This window comes from Kogia breviceps, chromosome 1 (genome assembly GCF_026419965.1).
Source record: "Kogia breviceps isolate mKogBre1 chromosome 1, mKogBre1 haplotype 1, whole genome shotgun sequence".
In the NCBI taxonomy this organism is placed as follows: domain Eukaryota; kingdom Metazoa; phylum Chordata; class Mammalia; order Artiodactyla; family Physeteridae; genus Kogia; species Kogia breviceps.
In genome coordinates, this window is record NC_081310.1 from 26,202,685 (window position 1) to 26,220,958 (window position 18,274).

Below are 18,274 nucleotides of genomic sequence, written 5' to 3' on the forward strand. Positions count from 1 at the left end.
GAGATAGGTTATCACTTATTGAGTTTTAAAGAGTATCACAAGACAGAGATATGCTGCTCAGGCAAGAACTGGTTTGTATGACAGCAGAAATGAAAGGGACCAGATAGAGTCCATAAAGTTGAGGCTTCACAGGACTGGAAGGGAAAACTACTTATTGGCTCAAAGCAGTAGAATATGCAACTGAAAAAAGGCTTGAACAAGAGGTGCATTTAAAAATCTCAATTTACTAGATGCCATGCTAACTTCTATAGAGGTTATAAAATAACTAGGGACTGTTCTCTGCCCTCGAAGAGTGTGCAATTTACAAAAAAGGATAAAACATGTACAAATGACTGTAGTGGACACAGTTAACGTTTGAAATATTTGTTGCTCTGAATAATGGAGGAATTCCCTCTGGCGGGAGCCCAGAGAAGGGGTTCTCAAGGGCGCAAGGAAGCTTGGGCCTTGCTTACCCATCAAGCCCTCAGAATCATGAATGAATGAACCTCAGTCATCTTTCAAATTCATCTTTACCTTTTCGAAATATTAGAGTTCAAGTTTGGTCTGTGGAATAGCAGCTGATACCTGGCGCACTGGTGGATCCTTCCAGCCAGCCCATGACTTCCCTATTGACATTCTTCCCGGACTTCACAAGTAGTTCAGGCTGAGACCTGCTCAGGTTGCATCCTTAGGGCCTCATTTCCATAAAGGTAGAAGAGGACCCTGCTATCCTCATCCTTCCTCAACTGCCCCAAAGCTATGAGATGGTCCAGACCTTAAAGCACTGTGTGTTTGCCAAGATTGCTTGTTTTTCTTGTCTCTTGTTTTTTTAATAATCATCTTTGGGCAAAGAATAAGAACTTACAGCTTCTTAGTGTTTCCTGGCATGGGCGTAGTACGTTTTTATCTTGTTTTTATTGCCTCTTTGGCTGCACAGAGCACTTATCTAAATATGGAAAGGTACACCACTATGGACAGGACTGGAATAAGATAACATTTTCTTTCCGATCAATTCCCTTGCATCTTCTAGTGAACACCAGGTACTGTTCTTTTGTCAGAGTGGCAAGAGTGGGCAGCAAAAAAGAAATGATATTGAATTGTGGAGCTTTCCAAAGTAGAAGTCAATGACTGCAAGGCCTTCTGAGGTAGCGGGGCCAAGGTAGTTAGTGCTCTGGGCTGGCTCTCCTGTGACCTTGGGCAAACCACACAATGACGGTCAGCAGCACACACCTGTCCTTTGGAGGAAGGGCAGTGTAGGGGAAGGGGTGCAGGCTTCAGCAGACCCAGATTGGATCTCCTGGCCAGCCCCTTATTTACGGGTGACCTTGGGTAAATTACTTAAACTCATCTATAAAATGGGTGGTACTAATAAAACCTATCTCTTAGGGCTCTTATAGGGGTTAGATGAGGTGAATACATGTAAACTATTCAACACATTTTCAAGAAATGGTAGCTATTACTTTTTGTAGGCTGGTATTTTATAGAATTAATGTTTCAAATGTGACCATATTTTCAATTTTGTTTCTGGGGATATTATATAAATTTATTCTTGATAATAACAAAAAGCAGCCCTTATCTACCATATGAATCGGATACAAGTCTCTAACTACCTTCATTCATTCTGGGGAGAGGGTTTCATTGCTGGAGGCAGCGCTGTGTAGTGGTTGGAGTGGGGGCTCTGGCATGAGTCTTTGGGGCTCAAACCCTGGGGTGTGATCTTGAGCAAGTTGCTGAACTTCTCTGGGACACAGTCCTTTATCTGCAATTCCAAAATGAGACTTTTTATGAGCTTTAACCCACTTTGTATAAATCTTCCTAATTTTGTGCAGAAATATTGTGACTGAGTCTAGGGGACTCCCCAAGACCCTGAGGGGGTTTTGTAATATATGTTACATGTGCCATGTTATCTTTATTAAATCTGAATTCTGAATATCAAAACTCATCTGGCGGGCTTCCCTGGTGGCGCAGTGGTTGAGAGTCCGCCTGCCGATGCAGGGGACGCGGGTTCGTGCCCTGGTCTGGGAAGATCCCACATGCCGCGGAGCGGCTGGGCCCGTGAGCCATGGCCGCTGAGCCTGCGCGTCCGGAGCCTGTGCTCCGCAAGGGGAGAGGCCATAACAGTGAGAGGCCCGCATACCAAACAAAAACAAAAACAAAAACAAAACTCATCTGGCTCTAAGGATTTTGGGTAAGTGACCCATGACGCACCCTCATAAGGCTATTTTGAGCTACATTAACTTCATGTAAGCCTCTGGGAATCTTATTGGCTATTATTGTCATCCTTGGAACAGTTCTTTGAGGCAGCAGTTATTATCCCATTTTATAGATGAGGACAATAGGGCATAGAGATGTTAAGCAGGCAGATAGCTCATATGTGGTAGACCTAGAATCCAAACAAGACATTTCTGACACCAAATCCCATGCATCCTATTGAAACCTTTATTCCCAGAGCCCTGCACTTGCCCTGGCAGAATTAATCCCAATTAAGTTTCCACTCAGAGAAGTTAGGAAACACCATCAGCTGGGGCTGCCCTTTCCAAACATCTCTGCAGGGAGACCGGCTCTGATGTGGGCTCCCCACCCTCTTCTCATGACCATGCAGAGGAAGGAAGAGTAGGGGTGCTGGTAAGGCTCCCCACAGGGGGCTGCCAATGACACAGCATGATGCGAGAGCCTGGCCTGTACACTGTCCTGCTGCAAGCCTCTGTCCATTTCTCTGATGGCCACCCTTTCTCAGTTTGCTTCCCTCTGGAAGCTGACACTGAGAAAAGGATTTCAGTGGAAGTAGTTGATCTGTGAAACACAGGAAACACCATTTGCCATTTGGCAGTGAAGAAGGGAAGGGGAAGCAGCCAATAATGGGTATATTATTATTCATTGTCGACTGCGAGTAACTGAAACTCCACAGGGAAACGTGAGGTCACAGTGTAAAACATATGCCTCAAAATGATCCCACCCAAGGGATGAGGGAGCTGAGTTATTTATGCCCCATCCCTGGAGAATCGTTGGTTGAGGGTTACCCCCAGGGATGTCTTTGACAGACAACCAGAAGCAGCATGGCCTTCTTCATTCTGGAATATGAGGTCTAGGAGATAGGAGTGAAGCACTGACAGGGGCTGGTACACACCCTTTAGCCCAGTTCTGTGTAGCAGCAGGAATAGCCTTATTTGTGAAAAGCCCAGGATGAATGATGTCTCACGCACCGTGGGTCTGATGTCCATTGACAGACTCACCTACCCTCAAAAAACTCCCACCATACTGCCTGCTGTGGTGCCTGAAATTGGTGCCAGTCTCCAGAGGCCACCGATAAAATGTCAGAACGTTGCCCAAGAGAAGGAACAAATGAGCTACGGCCTTTCCTTTCCTAGCCAGACTTGCCTCAAGGGAAAGGAAGTTGGATCAAAGATGTTTTACTGGAAGAAATATCAAGAAATTTCTGATGGGGTGAGTCATCACCAGCGAAGACCCTGGATAATCTGGGGTGCCAGCTGCCAGCTTGGAGGTAGACATGGAAAAGGTGACCTCTGAGGAGAGTGGCACCAATGGGGGACCCAAAAGTGTGACTCGGAGAAGGAAGGAGCCCAAAGGGACATTTTCCTACTTCCCAGTTGCATCCAGATCAGGGGGCCCAGAAAGGAAGACTCCCTTCACCGCTGCCGAGACTGAGCACCCGGAAGACAGTGACCACGTCTTCTTGTCTTAGTAGTCGGGGCTCAGCACAATGACCAGCGACTCGCCTAACTAAACTCCTCTTTTTCTTTTTTTCCCAGAAAGAAATATTTCATCTGAAAATATATTTTCTCCTTGTGCTCTGTATACCTGGGCCTGTGAAACCCCTATGAATGCAGGGAAAGCAGTATTTTGGAACCGACCCCAATCGAGACTCTCCTGGTCTTCATGTTGACGCAGTTGAACCACCAGGCTTTTCACACACTTTACCTTCTCCTTTCAGGCGGTGATCTGCTGGACGCCAAATTCTTAATCTCTTCTTCAGTTTCTGCAGCACTGGAGGCCATGTCTGGCCTTTCCTATGGCCTAGCTTCTTGCTCTTCCAGAGCCTTGATGCGAAAGGCTCTATCCCAGTGAATTCAGTGCTCTGCTCTTGCTTCCACCTGCCAGTTCCTTTCTGACTTTTCTACTAGCAACCCTACATTCATACCAATGAGCTCTCTGTATTTCCACTTCTCCTTCTATGAAAACAAGCAACACCAACACCAACACCAAGTTACTTATTGGCAGTGAGACTTTGGGCAAATTACTTAACCCTCAATTTGTTCAGCAATAGAATGTAGAGAATGCCCCTGACTTCCCAAGCTTGTGGAGAGGACTCAGTGAGGTTATTATGAACTGAATTGTGTTCCACCAAAATTCATATGTTGAAGCTCTAAGCCCTGGTGTGACTGTATTTGGAGTTGGGCCCTATAAGGAGGAAATCAGATTAAAATGAGGTCATAGGGTGAGGCCTTAATTCAATAGGACTAATGTCCTTATAAGAAGAGGAAGAGACACCAGGGATCTTTCTCTCTCTCTCCTTGTGTGCACAGAAGAAAAGGCATGTGAGGACACAGTGAGAAAGTACCATCTGCAAGCCAGGAAGAGAGGCCTCACCAGAAACTAAATTTTCTGGCAGCTTGATCTTGGGCTTCTAGCTTCCAGAACTGTGAGAAAATTAATTTCTGTTGTTTAAGCCCCCCAGGATGTAGATTTTGTTATGGAAGCCCTAGCAAACTAATACAGAAGTAACTCATATAAAGGGCTTTGCTGTGGCACCTGACACAAGGTGGAGAGTCATTAAGTGTAGCTATTGCTATTACTATTGCTTCTAATAAAATACCCACCTTTCTAGGAGAGAAAGAGAATTCTAGAAATCCTGTACCAAACAGTTGCAAATCCATGTTAAACTTCCGATGAGAAATTGAGGACGTCAGAAAGAAAGCAAACCACACTCCCTGAAATCTTCCAATCCTATTTCTGTATATAAGTCATAATGATTTGGGTCAAATAATATGACTGCATCTTTCCTCTGAGGAACTTAATGTGCTTTTGCCAACTACTTATCCATCAGGCAATGTCTGCATCCTGAGGCTGAGCTAAGAGAATGTCTTAGATGGCCAGGTGCCTGAGACCAGGACAGTGCACAGGGGGGCACTAATAAAATATGATAATCGCATTTGTTCCACTCTCTCTGTAGTTTAGGTTGTGCAGTCTGGAAGTAGGCCAGACTGGTCCATTTTAGGAATTGCGGGCTTGAGCTTACAGTACAAGACATATTTTCCTTCAAGTTGGCCTTGACTAATGGCTGTTCCATCTCTTAGAAGCATAGCTAACTCCGACTCAGGGACACATCAGGGAGAGGGACCTCCCAAAACTCCATTCTCTCACCCAAACTCTGAGATTCTGGTTTCATAATGCTGTTTACATTCCTCAGGACGCCTCCACCAGGCCCCTTCAAGTAGACTTCTGGGCTTCAGACCTCCTATGGACAGATCGGGGAGGGGACAGAAGAGGCCTCTTAAGCAACTGTAATTCTTTTTGTCTTTATTTTTAATCCAAATGAATGCATTAGAGATGGTACTAAAATCTATGTGGGAAAAAAGAACCATCTGAGATCATTGGTCAGAGTTCTAAGTGGTGTGGAAAGAGAAAAATAAATGTACTGAGTCCTGATAAATGGGAAGGGGGTTACATTGGCTAAATTGAAACCAGTTGCAGGGGTTCTTTTGTCTGGTTTTTTTTTTTTTCCCCTCGAATTTCTCTTTAAATCAGTGTTGTCCAGCTGTACCCAGAGACTACAAAAGACACAGATCAAATTTCTATTGTTCTTCCTTGTTACTGCCTCTCCACCGACCCTGGCTTCACCCAGAAGGGTGTTGTAGCCTGTAGGATCCCTTGCCATTTATTCCTCTGTCACAGATGGATGAAGTGCTCGAATATGAATCATTAAACCTACTTCTTTTTGTATCTCCCAGATGCTAAGTATTTGTTCTCTGATTCAACGTTGATTCAATGTATTCATTAAATCCAAACATTTACTCAACACTCACCATGTGCTAGGCCCTCTTGAAGGCACTGGGTATGCCAAGGTAAATGAGACACAGATCCTGCCTTCAAAGAGCTCCAGTTTAGTGGGAGAGCAGAGGAAATAATTACTAACACATTGTGGAAGAGGAGGACGGAGCATGGAAAAAGGCTTTGAAGAGAGTACCAAGGGATATGGAGCTCACCTTCCAGGAGGGGAGAAGAAGAGAAGAGAAGCCCCTTAGTGGTAGGGCAAAGGTAATGGGGAAAAAGAATCAGCCAGCTGATTGCTTTTGAAAGAATCAATCTTTCTAATATACGGCCAAAGGCAGCTAGGGATGTCGGTATAGATTGCAGACAGCTTTAGCTTGGACACCAAGAAGCAGCCTTGGAAGGTGAAAACCTGAGTGGAAGAAACTTTCTCATATTGAGTAGCACTATGTAATCATTTAGCTCAGAATGGATGGAAGGAAGAAGAGAGGGAGGGAGGGAGGGAGGGAGGAAGGAAGGAAGGAAGGGAATCACTTTACATACTTGAGAAAATATTGTATATGAATCCATTTGCCACCATTCCATAATCCCAACGCCTCTTCCCAGGAGGAGTTGAGAGATTGGTCCACTAGAGTTTCTCTTTAGCTTTCATAAGATACAACTAATAAATACCAAATTCATTGATTCCCTTATTTCTCAGAAGACTAAGGAATGGACTGACCCTGGACCCAACCTATGAAAGTTGTTGATTTAGGAAAAGCAATGATAAGATGATGTCTTCTACTACATAGGGTGATATTAAGATGGACAAAATTAAGTATATATTATTATCTGGTTTGAACAATATAGTTAATTAGCATGTAGCTTTATGTTGGTGGCCAAAATCTGCTATAAACAAGTCAGAATGCTATTCAGATTGTGTCATTCTAAAAAAAAAAAAAGGTATCCAGAAATGTGCCCTAACATATACCTACACAACTGTCTATTTACTAAGTTAAAGCTCAATTTAAGGATTGCTGTAAGGATTTCACGTGAATTGAGGCCAGTGGTAAGACTTATACGACGGCCGTTGGGGAGGAAGAAGAGGCTGTAGGAGCCTCTTCCCGAGAGGCACCCACACCCCTCTAGAGCTACATTCCCCTCTTTTTTCTACTTCCTTCCCGTTAACTCATTGGGCTTAACTAATGGGATTTGGTTTTGACTTTTATCTGCTTAACATTTTTTTTACGTATCTATAGACCCAGATAGTGGTGGTAAAGAAGTGGACTCCAACTTTCTCAGGCCAGACATTAGATGACTGAAATCATGTCTTATTCATCTCTGCACCCTGAGTATCCAGAGTAGGTGCTCAATATGTTCATTGTATCCATTAATGGACCTCCTTGCTCCACCTAGTTTTACCACTAGAGAACCAGGTTCTTCAACAAATATTTATTAATTACCTGCTCCTTGCCAGGTTTATAAGAGTGAGCAAAAGAGACATGACCCTGTCTTCCAGGAGCTTGTTGCCCTTAAAGAGAAATAACAATTAAATCTGGAATTACAAGAAATTATGATAACCTCACAGTATGGGAAGTGGGGTATTGATGGGGTCAATAACGTGGGACCACGTCTGTTGGGAAGGTGGATCAAGCAATGTTTCCTGGTATAAGTGACTCAGAGCAAGTTAGAGTTCTCAGCTCTCCTAGGATTTATAACCTATTTAGAGAAAGAAAACTGTCATACTTACAAAAGTAAGAAGCAGCATGATGTAAGATATGCTAAACTCAGTGTTAGATCATGGATTAGAGATGGTAGAAAGGGTGAGATGAGAGGGCAGAGGTAGACATGGATGTTTTCAGGAGGAAGGGGCTCTTGACTGTCCTTGAAAGATGGGTAGAGCAGTAGAATGGAATAAGGAGAGAAAAGGCTGAGGTGAGAATTGCACACAATTGGACGGGTGAGGCCTAGATAAAAGAGAGAGGCTGAATTAGGCGAGACCTGGAAAGTCAGGAAGAAATAGAAGTACAGTAAGCACAGTCATATTGTAGTTATTATTTTTCATAATGTGATAAAAGCTACTATCTGTCAAGTTCCAGTCTGGGTTAGGTTCTAGGCAGGAAATGTTTAACAATAGGCCTACAATCCATCCTGCCTCTTTACCAGCGGGAAGCCCATGGGAAAGACAGAAGGAAGGTGACTCAGTCAAATCTTCACGTAAGCATGCTAATGATAGACATTCAACTAAGCATACTCATGATATTTGCTAGTTGCAGGATCCTTACCTATGAAATGCTTTTATAAGGAGATACCTGATCTGCCTGGGTTGCTCATTTGTTACAAATCTAGAACCTATGGCTACGTTGAGCATGGTTTCTGGGAAAAAGTAAAGTAAATTAGGTAACTATCTGAATATAAATATGAAGGTACTTCCCAATGACTCTTTTCCGTTTAGGTGATGTGGCCATATATATGGCTTAAAGGTTTTCTATATTCATCTGGGCAAGAGAATATCTTGATGTGGCATAAAAGGGCCTGGGCGGCTGCATTAGTCTCAGACCACCCATTGCTTTACCTGAACCTTGCGATGACCTGTTTCAATGATGTTATTAGTAAAGCTTGACACTGGGTAAGATCTATTCTTATGAGTATGCTTTAACAATCTGATCCTTTGTGTTTTCTTAGGTATGCTACATATATTGGCTCACATCAACCCTCTAAGGTAGATGCTCAGAGAAATTAGTGAATGTGTCCGATATCATACACTGAGGAAGTAGCAGGCTTAAAATTTAATCACAGATCTGACTCCCCAGACCATGCTCTTCCCACTGCTCTATATTTTTCCCCTTTTTAAACCTGAGTAAAACAGAACAGGTCACGGGGTAGGGGTTGGGGGGGCAGTCAGGCCCTAGGGCAGCAGTCCCCAACCTTTTTGACACCAGGGACCGGTTTCATGGAAGACAATTTTTCCACGGACCGGGGTGGGTGGGGAGGGTGTTTCAGGCGGTAATGCCAGCGATGGGGGAGCTGCAGATGAAGCTTCGCTCACTGCCCTGCCACTGACCTCCTGCTGTGCAGCCCAGTTCCTACCAGGCTGTGGCCCAGTACCAGGTCCGTGGCCCAGGGGTTGGGGACCCCTGCCCTGGAGGACCATCAGGAAGCCCCACAAGCCCTTTGAGAGCCACTTCCCCAGAGTACAGTTTTAATGAGAAAAGTCTTTCTGGTATAAAACCGGATTCATCTGAGACCCAAAAGGTAGTGTTTGTGTCACATTTTCCATGGAAGTTCATTTTCACCAGAGGCAAAACACTTACATCTCCACTGGGACTCTGCAACTCATGGAGAGTTTGTGTGCTATCGGGGGAATAATAGCACATTCCTTGAATGCTGAGAGAATAGCCCAAAGACTCTGCCCTTGATCAGATTAGATGATACGAGTTGGAGTTTCTCATTCCATTTTTAGCCTTAAAGCAAGCTGGGCCTTGTGGGAAGACTCGCTAATTCCTGATGTGTTGGATCAGCCATATTTCACACGGGCTGCAGTGTTATGAGAACATTTGTGTCATTCATTCACAGCTCTGAGTTTTGTGGGTTTTTCTTTAAACATAGTGCTTTGCCAAACATTAGGATCAGCTTCCTTTCAGGGAACTCAAGTTTCCCTTTTTAAAAAACTAGTGTGTGAACAATAGGAAAGGAGGTAGACCATATCATAGAATCCATTTCTTTTTTTCTGGAGAAGTAAGTGGTTTAATTCTAGTTGCCTCAGATCAAGGAGTCTTATTCTTAGGGGACAGCTGCCTAGTGCAGCACCTTGGTTCCCATTAAAAGCACCACAGGACATTCATAACTGGGATATGACAGATTGCCCCATGCCTGGATCTCTTGCTCAGGGCTGCCAGCATCATTAATGGACAGATGGAGCCATCCTCCCTTCCTTGGCTGTGTCTGTTTAATCAACTTTGGAAGTAGCTATAATACCACCAGCTAATAAAAGTGCTTAATAAATATCTAAATTGCAATACCCCCAGAAAGATGTTCATCTTGGTAGAAAAATCTGACAAAAGAGTATCAGAATCTTTATTTCAAATCAGAGCAGACCCATGCAGACCTTGTATCTATATGTAGCAGTATGTTGAGGGGCCCTTTAACTTGGGTCTTACTAAGAAAAACAGAAAGCTTAGTTGAGAATTACTGAAACCTATAGAGCTGAGCTGAGAGAAGACAGTGGTCTGATGTAGACCTTAGGTTTGTCTTCTGGATTCCACTGACCCTCTTCTTAGACTACACTGTTAGTATCCTGCTCTGATCTGCACTGGGTTATTGCTTTCTTGCTTCTAGACCCTTACTGTTTTCAGAGAGTTCTCAGTCTCTGTTTATACTTTTACCCAATGTTCCCTTTAAATACAACCTTTCTCAGTTACAAAGGAGAATGTGATTCTTTCCAGTGTGTGGCAAAATACTGGCTATTTACTTGTTTACTACCAGCTTATTTGCTGATGGTCCTATGCCTTTCCAAACCCAGCACTAGCTATTCTTTTTGTCCTGCTCTTTATGTTCTTTATTTTGCCTGCCGTGTAATGGAAGAAAATTATAATAAACACATTTTTTAAGGGAAGAACAAACTCCAGCTGAATATGAATTTCCTGCAATGTGTTGTAGGGCTGTCTTTGTAATACCATAGTCCATTGGAATCATCTTGGCTGAAAATAAACAAATACTTAACTAATAGTAACTTAAACAAGGAGGAATCTATTTTATGAGGGTGATTAATATAGTAACAAGGTAGTAAAGATTCCATATTGACTTATCTGTCATTCTTTAGTCTCTCCTATATGGATGTAGGTTAGCCATCTAGCATTAAGCATTATGTCTTCACAAAAATATCCAAAGGAAGACAGGGAGAAAGTGCACACCATTAGAGTTTTATCTCTCTCTTTTAAATAGGGAGGAAAATGTTTTCCAAAATTTGACCACCTGGCAGATTTCTCCTTAGTATCAAGGGTCAGGATAGGGTCACATGCCTATATTCTACCTATGATGAAGCTGGGAAAGTAACTGGCCTCTCTAGTGGAAGTGGACTTCTGTGTGTAAGGAAGAAGGAGGGGAAAAGCTGCTAGGTAGTCAACCACTGTTATGGACTGAATTCATATGTTGAAAACCTATATCCCAGTGTGAGGATATCAGAAGATGGGGTGGGGCCTTTGGGAGGTAATTAGGATTAGATGAGGTCACAAGGATGGAGCCCTCACAAATGGGATTAGTGCCCTTATGAGACTCAAGAGAGAGCTCGCTTCCTCTCTTTCTGCCATGTGAGGATACAAGGAAAAGTCTGAAACCAGAAGAGGACCCTACCATGCTGGTTCCCTGACCTCAGTCTTTCAGCCTCCAGAACTGTGGGAAATGCATTTCTGTAAGCCATCCAGTCTATGATATTCTGTTATAGCAACCTCAACAGACTAAGATGACCACAACCATCAAATACCTTTAAAGTGCAACAGCCCAGGCATGGATTATATTTAATAATTTCATACTTGCTGTCACATGGGCCACACATACAGTTAATATGGAGTCATAATAGAAGAGACCTCACAAGTTCAATACAAACTCATCCTCTCTCCTCTAGGAACAGATAGTTGTCTATCTCAATTTTTTAAAATTGTAGTAAAATGGGTATAATATAAAATTTACCATTTTAAACATGCAGTTCAGTGTCATTAAGTACATTCATTGTTGTGCAATCATCTTCTATCTCTAGAAAGACTTCATTTTCCCATACTGAAACTCTGTACCCATTAAAGAATAAATTACCCACTTTCCTCTCCCCACAGGCAACCATCATTCTACTTTTTGTCTTTTTAAAATTTGGCTACTCTAGGTACCTCATATAAGTACAATTATGTATTTGTTCTTCAAGCTTATTTTCAAAATATCTGGTAACCTCTCTTGAAATACTCTTCCTGCTTTTCCTCCTTCTCTCCTCTTTGCAAAACCCTTTCTATCCTCCAAGGCTCAATACCAAGATTTTCCAGTTGCTTCAGCCTGTGGGGATCTCTCCCTATCCTGGACTCAGAGTGCTCAACTCCCTTACTCCCTTGGCCCTTGTATATACTGTCTCAGGCCATATCTTGCATTATTATTCTATATTACCCATCATTTTGTGAGTAATTGTCTTCTCTCTCCAACTAGATTTTGACCTCCTAAAGGGCAGAGACTGAATGTACCTTGCTTTTCTTTTTATCCTCCACAACCTAAGCCTTCTATGCAACAGACACCCAGTAAGTACTTGTTAAATCCCCTGCTCCTCTTTAGGGAAGCTGCATAAACCAGCTGTATAATCAACAAGCTCTCGCTTAAGCCTGATCACACTCTCTGTGGTTGAAACTTAAGTCCATTTTTTCTTATTTGATCTTCCCTGAAATGGACAGCAAACGTCCGATGTCCTCATTAAACCTCTATCTATACTTGAGAAAGGTTAATGCAACTATGTTAGCTTCTGCTTTTCCAGGCTAAGTCAAGATAAGAAGGCAGAACCACATATTCACACAACAGTTTTTCCTAAGAAACCCATAACATTTCCCTCACATTAAGATCAGTTCTTTTTAGTAGTTAAAAGTCAACAAAGTTTTCACAATCTGGGAAGGAATTCCTCTGTTGTAAGTCATAGTTGGGAATTCCAGAGCCTCTGGCAAGCCTTTATTTTTTTACAAAAATTCCTTTATTGATCTGGTGTGATATGTACTGATACCCTGAGGATAGCACACAGACACACACAGACACACACAGACACACACACACACACACGCACACCTGACCCCCTTTACGCAGCCTTGATCACAGCAATGCACATTATTGGATCATTTCTATTGATAAAATCAGAACAGGAGTTTACCAGAAAATAATCTAAAAAACTCAAGGATTGTAATTTTGTGTACCAAAATCTTAGATGTACAAGGGCTGGATGTGGCTTTGTCTCTGAGTATTGCTGATTAAGTGACTAGTAGAAGATTTTAGCAACTAGGATTTTCTAAGGATGAAATATTGCTCCTGTGTAATTGATACTAACAAATTTAACTGAAGTAATTCTAAGAAATGGTAATTATAGATGTATTTCCAACTCAATTTTTCTTCCCCAGCCTATAATGAAAGACACAGAGCTCAGGCCACTGGGGAAAGTGAGAAGCAGCTGGGGTTGTGTACTTTTGGTGAAGACACCCAGGTTCCCATCTCAGATGACGTATCTGAAGAGTCATGTGGAGGTGCAGATGTGAGGAAGATTAATCTGCTCGCTTAAAATATCCCGAAGTATCAAGAAAAACAATTTGAATCTCAGAACGTTTGCAAGCTAGTTGAAGGTTAATTAATATCTGGTTTGTTGAAGTGGCTTGTTGAGGGGTTTCATGGAAACCATAGCAATAACAATAATGGTTGGATGAACAGAGGGTCACCCTAGGTCACCTGAAGGGAACCTCTATGGGATTATTTCATGAGGTTTCTCTTTGGTTTGATTGTGTTTTTAAAGGTCTGAGAAAAATTAAGAAATTTTAGGCCTGATTCAGATTGGTTTATAAAACACTCACATAGTGGTGTACTAATGCTTAATGAAGAAATTTTATATCTTATGCACAACAGTTTCGACAGCAGTTGTAAACATGAAAGTTGGGAGGAATGGTAAGTAAGCACTCTGGCAGCACTGAGGTCATTCCCCAATCAGAAGAAAGAGCTGCCTGTGGCACATGGCATTTAGAAATGAAGTATTTGATCCTTGAGTTTTGGGTAGTCACAAAGGAAGGCTCGCAGGGACGAAAAAAAAAAAAATCTTCTCTAGGAAAAAAAGAGCAGAAGGGATATTTAGAGTAGGTTAAAAGTATGAATGTTAAGAAAAATAACATTTTCTCTTTGAAAAGAGTAAGTAGATAGTTATGGTCTTTTTATTCTACTTTAAAGTTTGAGAACCAATGCAGCCTCCCTGGGGAACTGCAGACAGGCCAGGCACTTTCATAATATTCATACATTTATTCACTTATGTATTCGTCCAGTCATCATTCATTAATCATCTGTCCAAAATCGTATATTGGGGACTTATTATATTTTAGGCATTGAGGCTATGATGATGAATAAGAAGTAGCTATGGGCACACAGGACAAAGATCCCCTCACTTATCTGGGGTTACTGGGAAAGAGTTCACAGAAAATGATATTTGAAGTGGGTTTGGTAGGATGAATGAGAGTTCAGGGAAAGAGAATCAGGGTAAGAGAAATAAAATTCCACTGAGAGAAGGGTATGCAGAGGACAGGGGACAGCATTAGAGCAATATGGTAGAGGACCAGGTACAGAACACGCAGGAGCACTGATAAGGGAGAGCTGAAACTGAGACCTTCGTGCACGAGGAGGCCATTTGTCCTCCAACTCAAGGGCCAGAAGGCAGAAGTGCAGCCCATGGGCCCTCCTGCCATCTTACACACACACACACAAACACACACGCACACAGGAACCTCTCCATCAGTTAACCCCCTCTTGAGAGCAGAGTTGACTCTGTCTGCTGTATCCCCCAGAGCCCAGAATTCTAGGAACAACACTGTAGAGTACTTTGGTAGAGGACCCAACATTAGTTTTGAAGTGTGAGAATGACATACACACATTATCTCCAGCCTGTAAGTTCACTGAGGCAGGACTAGGTCTGACTTGTGCCCTGCTTGGTCTCCTGTGAAGACCTGGCATGTAAGGGCCTCCTTAAATATTTGCTGCATGAATAAATGAACTAAATGAATGAGGCAGAGTGGTGAATGGACTAGCATGGGAAGAGGCTACTGTCAGGCCACTTAGGAGACTGTTATAAGAATCCAGGTGAGGAATCATGGTGGGGTTGGAGAGAAAGGGCCAGAATTTAGACCAGCACTCCCCAGTAGAACTTTCTGCAATGATGGACATGTTTTATTCTGCACTGTCCGCTACACTAGCCACTAGGCACATACAGCATTGAATACTTGAAAGGTGGCCAGTGAGACTGAGGAAATGAACTTTAAATTTAAATTTAAATAGCTATACGTGGCTATTGACTACCATATTGGACAGCACAATTCTAGGGTTTTTGTGACAGAATCAAAAGAACTTTTAATAAGTTGGATTTATTCATAAATTCAATCAACAAATATTCATTGACTGTTTACTAGGTTCTGGAGGAGAAAATTGGGGCCAATCTGCATTAGTTGTGTGTGCCATGCCAAGGTGTTTAGACTTTGTAATAAAGAGTGGGAGGCTGGACAAGCTATTTTAGCAGGATTGGTCAATAAAATCTCGCTGAGAGGGCTTCCCTGGTGGCGTAGTGGTTGAGAGTCCGCCTGCCGATGCAGGGGACATGGGTTCGTGCCCCGGTCCGGGAAGATCCCACATGCCGCGGGGTGGCTCGGTCCGTGAGCCATGGCCGCTGAGCCTGCGCGTCCGGAGCCTGTGCTCCGCAACGGGAGAGGCCACAGCAGTGAGAGGCCGGTGTACAGCCAAAAAAAAAAAAAATCTTGCTGAGAGGTGATAAGCTGAGAGTTGGATGATGAGAAAACTATGGGGATTAGGAAAGAATAAACCCAAAACCCAAAACAAGAACTAGAACAATCATTGATGAAAGAAAGCAATAAAATTCAGCATGAAGACACTTAAAGCAAGAAGGTACCTGCACCATCTGCAAGTCTAACTCACTCATTTTCTGTCTCCAGAAAGGAAATCGAAGCCCAGAGAAGTATCTAGACTTGCCTGTGGCCACACGGTTAATTAATAACATAGTTGGGAACAGACTTAATCTCCTAACTTCCAACTTCGCACCCTACTGGGTAAGTCTGAATCTCATTTTCCTTGCTAGTAAAAAGGTTATTGTGAAAAATGAAAAATGTAACATAGGCAAGGTGTTAAAAATGGTAGCTATATTTATTATTGGATTTGTTTTAATGTTACAGTGTTCATCTCAAGTAATTATGTTATTAATAATAACTGTAGTATTATTTTAGTAATACAAAAGTATAATGCAAAAAATTTAGTAATTTAATAATGCAAAAAGCATGAGAAAGGCAATGAACATTCAACTCATGATTTGTTTAGTTATACTTGTTTGGGGTGAATCTCAGCTTTGGGCCTGTGCAATCAACGTCAGGTACCACCTGCCCTTTGCCTAGAGGCAGCTGCTGGAATTACAACTGCTGTCAGGGAAGAAATAACCAGCCTCTCCACTGGTGGCCTTGCAAGCCCGCCTTGTTACATGGTGGCAAGTATCACAGTTCTAAGGTTTTTTTCTCTCTTCTTCTGAAGAGAGAGAAAAATGAGGCTGTGGTTTTTCCCAACAGACGGAGCTGTCATCAAGCTCTTTATGGAAAGCTGCTGTAGACAGGGGTTGAAAAGACTATGAAGGCTTTAACACAGTGTGAAAGTTGAAATGATGAAAAGGGTGCACTAAAAGCATGGGACCCAAGAAAGGATATTCTGCCTTCAGGGTTAGGCCTTCATTTGGTTACTTGCCTTTTTATATCATACTCCCTCCCACCAGACCTCTGCCCTTTGAGCTTCTATTTTTATAAATATTCAGATAGGACAAACAATATGATGAATAAGGTCATAGCTTTGCCAGAGTGATGGTGTTGAAATATCCATGTTGACTCTCCTTGACTTCTCTGTGTCACTTGACTTTCTGACCACACCTTTGGCGTTCAGCCCAGGAGCTTGGACCCCAAGCCCACGCTCTGTTGGTTCTGTTGTGTTGCATCTGAGCTTGATGACTATGGAGCCATCTGTGCAATTATCAGTGATCAATAGTTTCATATACCTATTGCATGATCGCCAGAGTAACACTGACAATGAGGCATTGAACAACTGCAGGTTGCATGTGAAAGAGTGACTTGAGAGCCACATCTGAGGCCCACTGCCGACTGCCTCATCACTCCAACCCTCCCTGGCCAGGGCCAGGACCCTCTCCCCAGACTGTAGCCCCATCACCTCCCATCATTCCCAAGTATCTGTAGCCATCAGGATAATGCCTCTGCACTTTCCAGCCCTCTGGTGCTCCCAATGCATCCTATAGTGGACACAGTGACATACTTGGAGCCACAGAGGCAGAAGGTCCAAGCCACTGGCCTGAATCCAAGCAAGTGTGGATTCCATACCTCTCTCTACCACTTAGTTCAGCTTGGGCCAATTATTTCATTTCCCCAAGTCTCCATTTCCTCAAATGTGAAGCTGGAATAATGTCTACCTCATAGGATACTAAAGAATTTTTAAATTGTATTATTGTATATGAAAATGCTTTGAAATTAGAAAGTACTACTCGAATGAGTGCAAGGCATTTTCATTAGTCTACACTACATGGTATTTTAGTGGAAAAAATAAAACCTAATGAATATTAAATTATATTCACATCTAGCCAATATTTTATAATAAATATAAATGGAGTATAACCTTTAAAAATTATGTCACTATTTTGTATACCAGTAACTTGTATAATATTGTACATCAACTGTACTTCACTAAAAAAATTATATTCACATCACTTTGTTCATTCATACATCCATTCATTCATTCACACATCCATTCATTCATTCACAAAATTTTATTAGACAACCAGTCCGGGCCAGGCACTCTGTCAAGTGCTAGGTAGTTATATGATTGTGAACAGCCCAGATTCCTCATGGAGTTCACAGATTATTTAGGGCAGGGGAACATTGTAAGCCACTAGTCATGCAAATATATCTATAATTACACAGCATGCTAGGTGCTATGAAGGGAAACGTGCATGTGGATAACAGTGGAGGGACATAAATATGAGACTTGGTTGAGTTGACTTATGCAAAGCAAGGGCCTTCTAGGGAGCAGGAAGTGCATAAGGGAAGACCTCAAGACAGCAGAGCACTTGGCAGATTCAAAGATCCAACAGGCCCTTGTGACTAGAACACAGGAAAGGAGAAGGATTGTGTTGCCAAAATCAGGCAGGCAGAGCAAGAGTCACAGACGACTCCTAGGATTCTCTTATGAGAGAGCTGAGAAGTGTGAGACTAGTGGAAGAAATGTAAGTAGAAGTTGTAAGACTGAAAGAATGTTCTTACTAGAGAAATGCAGTAATGTGGTCCATTTAAGTTGAGATAGGACAAATTCATAAAGATTCTAATCTCTCGGGTGGTGATAATTTTTACAGCAGTGTTCAGGATTTAGACACAGACATAGAAATTAATTTTTACATTGTTAGTTGTAACTTTCCACTTCACACTGCTCTACATAAACATTTCTACATGTTCATAGTCCATAAACTTATTTTTATTAGCTGTGTAGTATTCCA

General features: G+C 42.4%; 1 protein-coding gene across 3 annotated transcripts in view; it reads left to right on the forward strand.

Moving 5' to 3' along the window:
- TSEN15 (tRNA splicing endonuclease subunit 15) overlaps nt 1-18,274 on the forward strand; it is a 130,623-nt gene that overhangs the window by 48,659 nt on the left and 63,690 nt on the right. For all 3 annotated transcript variants that reach the window (XR_010839710.1, XR_010839708.1, XR_010839712.1), the window contains exon 6: nt 15,675-15,788. The gene's annotated coding sequence lies outside the window, so the exon portion shown is untranslated. The remainder of the gene's footprint in view (nt 1-15,674; nt 15,789-18,274) is intronic.